Raw genomic sequence first — 10,821 nt, forward strand, 5'->3', positions numbered from 1 at the left:
GTTTATATATTTAATTTTGAATTTTTCATAGGGATAAAGGTGTGGCAGCCTTATTTTCTAATACCTTTTGACTAAATATCTGGTAATAGTAGTGGCTGTTTAAACCTTGCTGTGAAAACACACATAGGAAAAATGTCCTTTAGAATGCACATAGAAACACACAATTTTTTTCTGCATCAAAGAAATGATAGCAAAAGGCTGCCGTTTCATCTATGTGAATTAGAGAAGGCATTCATTGGGAATTGTCCATGTTTCAGTGTCCAGTATTTTCAATGTTACAAAAATAATATTGGTGGAAGTAAATGACTACAGGGGGAGTATATATATCTTAAATTATTAATTTCATTACAGAAAATGGTTCTGTGTAAACCAGTGCTATGGAATGCCAGGCAGGCCTGAAGTCCCTGGGCTTGGAGATCATTTTTTGGCAACAGCTACTGGAAGATTCAGTAGCTATTTAAAAATGTGCAGTATTACAACACAGGTCTATGCTTTAGACCAGGTGTTCGGGACCCCAGTGTCTTCAGTGGCGAATCTTCCTGAGTGAGTGGGGTAAGCAGGAGGACACCGGCTTGCTCCATCTTCCAGTTTCTTCCAAGATTCTCAAATCCAGGGTTCTATATCTGGAAATGTCTGCCTTTTGGACACTGTACAGACCAAACAAGAGCATACCTACTAAGCTGATGTGGCCCACAGGCCACATGTGTCCCCTCTGCCTTCTGTCTTCTGACTGTATCAAGAGCTAGAGTCCTGCCCTACAAGGCAGCTCACCCTAAAGCTCAAAATAAATCAGTAACATCTCTTCTTTTTGATGAGAGAAAGGGGTCGCAGGCTATTTAACTATGGTACACAGTTAACTGGTAAATTTTGTGTTGAAAACCATGTGTTAACTTACTCAGAGAACACTTACTGAGTACCTGCTACGAGCCAGAGATAGTATATTGAATGAGCCACAGTCCCTGTCCCCAAGGACTGCTCATAAGCTGCCTTTAAGATAAATGAGGTAGTTTGTTTTCTGGCAAAATTTGCCTTATGTGATATAATATCTGAATTATTCGTTTGTTGTTCCTTCTCAGGTGAGCCCTTTGGCAGAAATATTTCTGGGAATCTTTTTAGGAACTCTTGTTAAATGAGTAGTATTTTTTCATGGGGGTATATCCCCTACCACTACATTTTATAGCTGACTCATTGAGGAAAAAAGACCATGTTTGTAGATGTAGATCAACAAGCTTATATAACACATGATCCAAATTTCCAGGGACAACATATTTTTCAATTAAAATAGTTTGCCCTATTGTCTCATAAATACATCCAACTCATGCCCTGATAAGTGGTTTGTAGTCATTGTAGACTCGGAGACCAAGAAAACAAGACAGTGTCTCTTCTTAAAGAATGAGAATGCAATGGAGACTTTAAGGCTGACAAACTACTGGTTTTTTCAGGACTGAGGGTGTTCTGAGTAGTGGGACTTTCAATGCCAAATCCATGAAGGTCCCAGGCAAACTGCGACAAACTGGTTGCCTAAGATCCCATTTTCTGTTCCACTTGGGCACACACCTGAATTACATCTCCCAGCCCCCTTGGAGTTAGGAGTGAACGTGGGACTCAGGTCTAGTCAATGGATGAGTGATGAAGTGGCTGAAGCCCCCAGACTTGGCCCATGAGAAAACCATTCTCAGTGATAGCCCCCAGACTTGGCCCATGAGAAAACCATTCTCAGTGATCTGCCAGGCTCCTTCCCCTTCCACTGATGGGATGGAGACGACCTGGCAACCTTGGGAGTGACAGAGCCTTTGTCAGCTGAATCCCTGAATAACTGAAGAATAGTGCCCTCCTCCATGAACCTGGAACCAGGCAGCACAGTTGGATGAGCAAGAGTGTTTCCGCCATTAGGTATTTTAAAATCTGCTTCAGTGGCTGACGTTTGCTAATATGGAAATCAGTACCTGAAGTGGAGTGATGTTGTCGAAAAACCTTAAATGTGGGGTGTTGACTATGGTTGGCTGATGGTGATGAAACTAGTGGAGGCTAGAGAGATCAAAACCCATATTGTGAAGTGACAAAATGTTTTGTAAAACTGGCCAGCAATAGCTTAGAAGGCTGGCCATGTGCCTGGTGAGGGCATAGCTGAGGTACTAGTATGTCAGGACCTGTCACTCTTCACTGTTATGCCTCCTATGTTTTTTGAGGAAAAGGTGAGCTCACAAAAGAATTAGTTTGTAAGTACAAAGGAAAGAGAAAAAGATGCAGAAATTTGGGGCTGTCTGATATTGGAAAAGCCTATTTCTACTATACTCCGAGGAGTTGGAAATCAGTAGGGCCCATTAAGCCTTTTGATTTAAGGTGCTTTAAGGTGCTTTATCCCTTTAGCAAAGATCAGACAAAGGGCATGGATTCCCCATATAGGCCTTTTGTTTCGGATGACTTCTGGGTGGTCATTGCCCAGTGATTAGAGGTAGAGGAGCAGAAGTACAGGCATGTGCAGAAAAATATTTTAGGTCTTGCTACTGACACATTAAAATGACCGGAAATAGAGAATGGAGAAGCCTACCAAGTTTTTAAGGAATGTTTACTGCCAAGGAAAACACAAGCCAACTCAGACTTAATAACAGCAAGAAGGCTTCACTGGAACCTTCAAACAACCCTGAGGCCCCTACACTTGCAGGAGATGGAAGTGGGTGAAGTGAGAGCCTAAAGCTGTCTAGCTCCCAGGGAGAGCATTCTCTCCCAAATCTATTTCATACATGGCCCTGGGGGATACTGGAAAAGAAAAGCCTCCTAGAGGTAAGAGGCCTGCAGTTTCAGAGAACAATGGACCAACGATTTCTTCCCAGGGAGTAGTATCAGGGTCTGATCTGAGAACTTCCCCTATTGCCAGGGCAAAGGGATCTTCTCAATGCCTGCCCTGCAGGGTTTCCTAATAACGGAGGGATATGGCCTACTGTGTGTTTCCCATACTTCCAGTGGGAGTTATTGCAGCTATTGTGCTGCATGTATTGTCAGTGGAGGGGAAGATAATTTGTCTTAGATTACAGGTCACCAGACCTTAGGGAGCCACATTCAGACCTGTGCCTCATCTAGAGATCTTGGAGTTTTGAGCTGGATATAGTAGCTCGATGGGACTTTGAGTTATTGCCCCTGGAGAGGGTGAGTGTGTTCTTTGAGGGCAAGAAGATGAAATGTACCTTAGAATCCATTGGCAAAGACAGGTAGGTGTTTTCCAAAAAGCCTCCTCTCTTCCTGGTTATACAGACGGCATTTCCCAGGTTATCTTGCAGCTAAGTGAACCCATGTGATTAAGTTCTAGTGAAATAAATGTGGGCATAAATGTTGTTTTGTCATTTCCAGGCCTGATTCATAAACACGTCCCATGGGCAATCCTCTATGCTCTTCCCCTTCAGCCAGCTGACTGGAGACAACTGTAACCACTTTGAAAACCACGTGTTGGACGATGGCAGAGCCTCATCAGCCGCCCCTGAGCGAACGAGTCGGGCAGAGTTCTCGGCCACCTCCCAGTCTAGAACTGATCAGGACTGTTAAAGAAAGAAAGAAATTCCTATTATGTTTTAGACATAATTTTTGAGTTTATACACACACATGCATAAAACCTGAAACAATATTACAAGGAGATATAACCGCAGATTAACATAATGCAAGTTGAGCATGTCAGAGTCAAGGGGCAGTAAATAGAGTTAGATGAGCAGAATATGTCGAAAAGGTAATCTTGAGGTTGACTTTGAAGGAGCTGTAAAATAACACATGGGAAGAATAATTTTTGGCATCATTATAAAAAGCAATTACCTTCCCATGTGGTACGAATGAAAGAGATAAGAAAAATTCTTCTATGCAGTGAGAATTGGCCTACTGAACATGTGAAGTGTAACTCTGAGAAACACCATTGGCAAGGAGTCAGCTGAGATTGGAGGTCACAATCTGGGGTCCTCAGACTGCATAAGGCCCACTGACTAGAGCTGCCACTCAGATATGATTTTTGTGCAGGTTTTAAAAAATAATGTGAATTAGTGATACCTCTTTTGAAACTGGGATATTGTTCCAAGTTCTAGCAGCTTTGAGTCTCTATTCCTCTGTGACAGTCATCTGCTGTGCTGAGTCACAGCTGCTGCTCACTTTAGAACCGTCTTGGTTCTCTGGCTGCCATGGCCCCCCACACCTGTGATGGCCCTGTGCTGTCAGTGGCTGACATGCCCCACTCATCTGGCTACGTACCTGGCTCAGGTAGGCATTTGAGGTTGTGTTTCAAAGCCAGACTACAATATGTGGTTTTTAAAATATTGTGGCTTAATTCATTTTAATCCTGCTCTTGAAATTCATATGATTTCTTAAAGAAGACAACAATTAGATCTTGCTCTAGTATCTGTTGGGTTTTATTTTGCTTATAGATCCAAGCCCTTGGAAATGAGCAGTTATGCATTATCCTTCATGGATGCATGAACACCTGCGATCCTCTTCTGGAGAAAGGAAAATGGAATCCATTTACTATCATCACTTGTGGTCCAGCACTTACTGTATGTTACGAACTTTGAAAACAGTGTCTTATTTGTTTTTCACACCACCCTGTGAAGAAATTATTAACCCATAATACAGAAAAGAGATTAAGTAACTTGAGCTGATAAGTGTGATGTAAACCAGGTTTGCCCAACATCAAGGTGCATCCTCTTGGCCACTATTTTAGCTGCTTCCCAAAGACAGGCAGCTCCTTCCTGACATGTGGAGCCTGTCTGGCATCTGCGGTTTCCCCAGAGCAAGCACTCAGCCCATCCCCTTAGTGTGTGCCCCAAAGACGGATGTGAATCCCATCTCCTTCAGAAAACAGCAACAGACCAGATCCTGCCAAATCCTTCCAGCCTATCAAGTTGCTTGGCTAGTGGGATCCGGTGGAATTCTGTGTCCTTCCAGAAACCACCAAGGGCAGATTGAATCAGAAGGTCCCTAGGGGAATACACACACAAAGGCAAACCGTGCCATCCTCTCCCTGCCCAGCACAGCTGCAGACAGAGCCACAGCACAGATGAGACAACTACGTTTCCCACGCTGATATCACGTCCACTTGACCCAGAAAAGCCAGTGCTCGAGGACTAAATGTCTCTATAGACAATGTTATTATTTATCCATCCATAAGCCCTCCATAGTTATTAAGCACCCACAATGCGCCAAGCTCAGGGAGTCCCTAGGTGCCGTGGGTACAAAAATGAAAACACTTTACTTCTGCTTTTAAAGTACTACCCGAGTCTAGTGGCCAAGACAAATATATTAAGAATTATTGTAAGGATATATGACACTCCCTCAGTGTTATACACTGAAGTGTCCTGAGAACAAAGAGGGGAAAATTACATTGTCTGGGAAGGGGATAACCGAGGGAAGAAAAGACATAGAGAGGAAGTTTGAGTCTCATTACTAACTTGTTTTGGGAAGAGTATTATCATACCATCTGCTATTGGCTGCCCAGCATGCATTCTCCTTCCTTCCTTTGGGAAACCCCGTGTGGCTACAGAAATGGCCCTGACTGGCGTATGCCACTCACCTGGCCACAGCCCTGTCAGAGTGAACTGGTCCAGTCAGAGTGAACTTTATGGGTGTTACTCAGAATCTTGTCCCAGTCTTGTCCCCAGTTTCTCTCTCTCTCTCTCGGGATTGGTAATTAGAAAATGAAACACTTAAAAGTGCTGAGCGCGGTGTCTCAAGCCTGTAATCCCAGTACTTTGGGAGGCCGAGGCGGCAGATCATTTCAGCCCAGGAGTTCAAGACCAGCCTGGGCAATATGACAAAACAACATGCCTACAAAAAGTACAAAAACTAGCTGAGTGTGGTGGCACACGCCTGTAGTCCAGCTACTTGGGAGGCTGAGGCAGGAGGATTGCTTGAGCCCAGGAGGTTAGGGCTGCAGTGAGCTGTCATCATGCCACTTCACTCCAGCCTGGGCAACAGAGTGAGACCCTATCAGAAAGAAAAAGGAAAGAAGGGAGAAAGGAAGGAGGGAGGGAGGGAGAAGAAAGGAAGGAAGGGCTGCAATTGTGAGCGGAAAGCTTGAGAGCCCTGCAGGAGCCGTTATATGGATCCGGAAGACAGAGGCAGCTGAAGGAAAGCGGGCTGAGCTGTGCATTTGCGGGCACATGGCTATTTTCTCCCAACTGGTTTAAGTTAGGTTTGCTGTGGCCTGCAAACTACAGGATCCCTAATGAATACAAGTCTTTTCTCTGTTTACTTGTCAACAAATTGGGATTCTGTTTATTTTTTACACAAAAATAATGATGGCTGCATGCTTCGGATTTCAGAAGGAATAATTATTGTTGCATACTACTTTGAATTCCCATAGTTTTATGGGAATTATAAGCATAATTATCTAGTTATGAGATGAAGAAGGAGCTAGAGCTGCCCTTCCAGAGTTTCCAGTTGAATTCATTGTCATCCACCTGAAACCATAGATGAAGGACACGTTTTCTGACATAGATAACTGGTCCTCATGATTGAGACCACCCTGTGAACGACACACAGGAATCTACATGGAGGTAGTGTGCAACTCTTTCAGGGGAAGTCTAGAAATCCCTCAGCAAGTGATAATTGAGTGGCTCCTTCTACGATAAAATGCAGACAGCTAACAGGAAGAGGAGAGGAGTGTCGGAGACATCTATCTTCTTGTGAACATGCAGAAAGGAGTGGAAAATACAGATGGTTTCCTGTGATTGGGACCCATAGGCTGGAAAGACAGGGCCAGTGGGGTAGGAGTGGGGAGAGGGAGGGCCCAGGGCCCTGCAATCATGCCGCTGAGTTGTAGGGGACGAGTACTCTGTTTTAGGAAGAATTAAAGACGGTGAGCCTGTATGCAGAGCAACCTATTGAGCTACTGAAATAGATCAGAGGCTAGCTAACTGAGGGCCTGAACCCAGCGGCGGGGTGAGGGCAAGGAAGTGGTGAGCCGGAGACTCACTAGGACAGAGAGCCTTGTCAGGGTAGGGTCGGGGGAGGAGCGCGGGGCCCTTCTCCAGTTTCTGGCTCAGGTCATTGGGTGGGTAATAGTGCCACTGCCAGGACAGGAAGATAAAGGGGCAATAAGTCTGACTATGTAGACTGAGGAGCCTGTAAGACATGTAAGTGGAGACCTCTCCTAAGGCTCTGGGGCTAGGAGGGAGATCTGGGTTAGGTCAGCAGAGGCTCTGACACTGACCAGCATCCCTTCCGTGCCTTTCTCTTCTTCTAGAGCACAGCTACACTGCAATCTCCAACCTCCCTGGCAGCTATGTACAGCCATGTTGCCCGCGGGATGTGAGCAGAGCGGATCTGTGCTACTGCAGGCGTGGCGTTGGGGAGACTTCTCACATTCTCTCCTGCATCCAGCAGCTGCCTGGGAGGACTCGGAGGATGCGCGGGAGGACAGTGCCGCAGGACCGAAGGAGCGGCTCTCTCAGTGACTGTGGAGGGGCCGCCTCCTTCCCTTACTCCCTCCAACTCATGATGAACACTGAAGTGAGGGAAAAACGAAGTTGAAATGTGCTGAGCCACAGACACTCAGGGCTGGTTAGCGCGGTCCGCTGGGCTTGACTGACAGCTGCCGAGGGTGACGGACAGCCACGTCCACACAGGCGCGGAGCAGCGGCTCAGGACAACGGTAGCCGGCAGCAGAGGGCCCGGGACGGGAGCCCGGGAAGGGCTGGCTGAAAGCTGAGCCAGCAGAGGAGACTGGGAAGACTAGCCAGAGGCGAGGGAGGGGGCCTTGAAGGCCTGCGAGGTCCAGGAGGAAGGGGAGGGGCGAGCCACCGCGCGCTGGAGAGGTACCGGGTCGGGACGACTTGAAACACGAAAGTGTCCATGCAGGTTAGTGAGGGGCAGGATGTGAGGAGCTTCCATGGGCTGGAGCCGAACGTAATTTTAGAGGCCTGAGCAATGAGTGGGAGGTGAGGGGGAGCCAGTGGAAACCGGCATTTTAAGGAACTCAGCTACAAGACAGAGAAAAGAAATTGAGAAACAACTAGATGCAGGATCAAGGAGAAACACAGGAAGAGAGGAGACACTGGCACAAGCCTATCAATCACAGACCTGCAGGCTGACAGTCCCCGAGGAGGTGACGGGAAATTGGAACCACACATGGGAGGGGCATCAGGTCTTCTCAGAGAAGGGGCAAAAGAGCGAAGGTCAGTGCAAAGATAAATCAGTGTGCAGGTGCTGGAAACTTAACGTCCCTCCTCCCAACCAAATTTGTCTTCTGTGAACAAGGAAGTGGGGATCTGCCCAGAAAGTTCAGATGGCAAAGGCTGCAAGGGAGTTTGAGAAAAGCAATCAAGCTAGAATCACACCCAAGATTTTGGGAAAGAAGTGTTGAAGTCAAGGAATTTTCATTCCAACAGGAAATTCAGAACTTGAAGAATCTTTGCAGTATCTGCAGAAGCCTTTGCCCCCAAATAAGGTGACCCAGAGACCAGGCTCTGGGGATGGCAGTCTGGGCTGTGCAGAAGGCAGGATGGACTTGGATGAGACAAGAGATCACTGAGTTGCTGACCAAGGTCGTTTGCAGAGAGAGAATGGGGGCCTGAAGTCCAGCCATGGTCTAAGGGCAGGCAGGGTGGGACTGAAAAACATGAAAGCTAGACTAAGTGGCCAGCTAGATACGAGGGTTAGGATCTTGGGCTTGGGTGGGTACCTGGGGCAGAGAGTGTGGCCTTGGGAGACTCTTCCATCCCAGCAGATGCTGACACCCACACCATTACACAACAGAATCCCATTACCCAGGAGCAAAAGAGCAGTCTCTAAACCACCTCAACTTCTACCCACTCCCTTCTGTTACAGAAACACTGAACCCCAGGGGCATAAAGTCCCTTATCCATATCACAGAGTTAATGGCCAAGCCAGCAATGGAACCACAAGTGATTGCAAAAGAAAGAGAAAAAAGTCCATGAGAGGAAGAAGAAAGAGAGGAGGGGCATTCATTCATTCATGCATGCATTCCTCCACTCACTTCTTCATTCAGCAAGTAAGTATAGCCTTTTAACCATTGGAGCCAGAAACACGAATATAAACATGAATGGTATCCGCCTTGAAGGAACTTCTAGCCAGGGAGGGGCCATCAAATGTGTGGCCCGCAGTGGGATGTGAAGGAGGAAATGGTCATTTCTGCCTGAGGTGCTGGAAGATGAGTACCAGGAAAAGCTTACAAAAAGAAGCCACTTGGGCCAGTGCGGTGGCTCACGCCTGTAATCCCAGCACTTTGGGAAACTGAGGCAGGCAGGTCACTTGAGGTCAGGAGTTTGAGTCCAGACTGGCAAACATGGTGAATCCCTGTCTCTACTAAAAATGCAAAAATTAGCCAAGCTTGGTGGTACATGCCTGTAGTCCCAGGTACTGGGAGGCTGAGGTGGGAGGATCTCTTGAACCTGGGAGACGGAGGTTGCTGTGAGCTGAGAATGTGCCACTGCACTCCAGCCTGGGGGACAAAGTGAGACCCTGTCTCAAAAACAAAAACAAAAACAAGCCAGTTAAACTGAGCGTGGAAAGATGCGGGGACTGAGTGGAAGAGGCCATCTCAGAAGAGAGAGTGGGGATGCCAGCCCTGGCAGGTGGGCTAGGGGGATTGTGTCTGAGCAGTTTGAGAAGGAAAATGGCCCTCCATTGAGTGGGCGAGCAGGTGAGTTCTTCTTGGATGTCATGTTTGGATTGGGTGGGGAATGTAGGAGACAACTCCCAGAGAGCTCCGGGTGCAGCAGGTGGCACAGTTTTGCCATCGGTATACCTGGCAGATGCCTATTGGTCAGCGGAGAGGGGAGTCAGCTGCCCAAGTTACTCATCCTGGAAGTGGGGGAGGCAGAGCTCGGAACAGGCCTGCTGGGCTCCAGGACGGGGCAGCCACCACACAACAGCATGGAGGGCTCTGGATCCCAGGCGAGTCAGACTCATAAATAACGCAAATGAGAAGTGACAGTGCTAACATCTAGGAGGGAGCGTGCTGAGGGAGGAATGATTCACTCCAGCGGGGAAGGGGGCATCCGAGGTGGGATCTTGAGGGCCGCGGAGGACTTTGACAGACAGAGAGGACTGGGAGTCACAGAGTGGCAAAAGCTCTCTATTGGGGACACTGTTAATTATTCTGATGGAATTTCTTCCTTAGGGAGGGAGCATCCATGGATTTCAAAGCAATGAGCAGCTGAAATCTGCGTTACCTCCAGCTGTGGCTCTGCCGGTGGGCCCAGCCCTCATTCTCTAACCTGCCAGAGTCAGTGATTCTCTCAGGAGGGCGTCTGCATATTGTTTTTCCTCTTTGTCTGGCATTTTAAAAGAATTTTTTTGTTTGTTTGTTTGAGACAGGGTCTCACCCTTTCACCCAGGCTGGAGCGCAGTGGTGCAATCTTGGCTTACTGCAACCTCAACCTTCTGGGCTCAATCGATGCTGAGTAGCTGGGCATATAGGCATGCACCACCACACCTGGCTAATTTTTTGATTTTTTTTTTTTTTTTTTGTAGCGACAGGGTCTCCCTGTGTTGCCCAGGCTGGTCTCAAACTCCTGAGCTCAAGTGATACTCCTGCCTTGGCCTCCTGAAAGTATTGAAATTACAGACATAAGCCACTTTGCTCAGCCCTAGCACTTCGTTGATGCTAAATAAGTGTTTATTGAATGAATGAATGAATGGAAAAGGGATATGCAAAAATATCTCTATCCTTCCATTATTAGGTAAATCTTTTGTAACTCTGCGAAAACAGAAGGTTTGGTTTACCACAGGACCCAGCATTTAGCTTCTTTCTCTGAGGTTCTTAATGTTTTGTTTGTGTCACAAACACCTTTGGTGTCTGGTGAAACCTATAGAACCCCTTAGAAT

Source organism: Sapajus apella, unplaced genomic scaffold, assembly GCF_009761245.1.
Source record: "Sapajus apella isolate SASKATOON/1434 unplaced genomic scaffold, GSC_monkey_1.0 scaffold32, whole genome shotgun sequence".
Classification (NCBI taxonomy): Eukaryota; Metazoa; Chordata; class Mammalia; order Primates; family Cebidae; genus Sapajus; species Sapajus apella.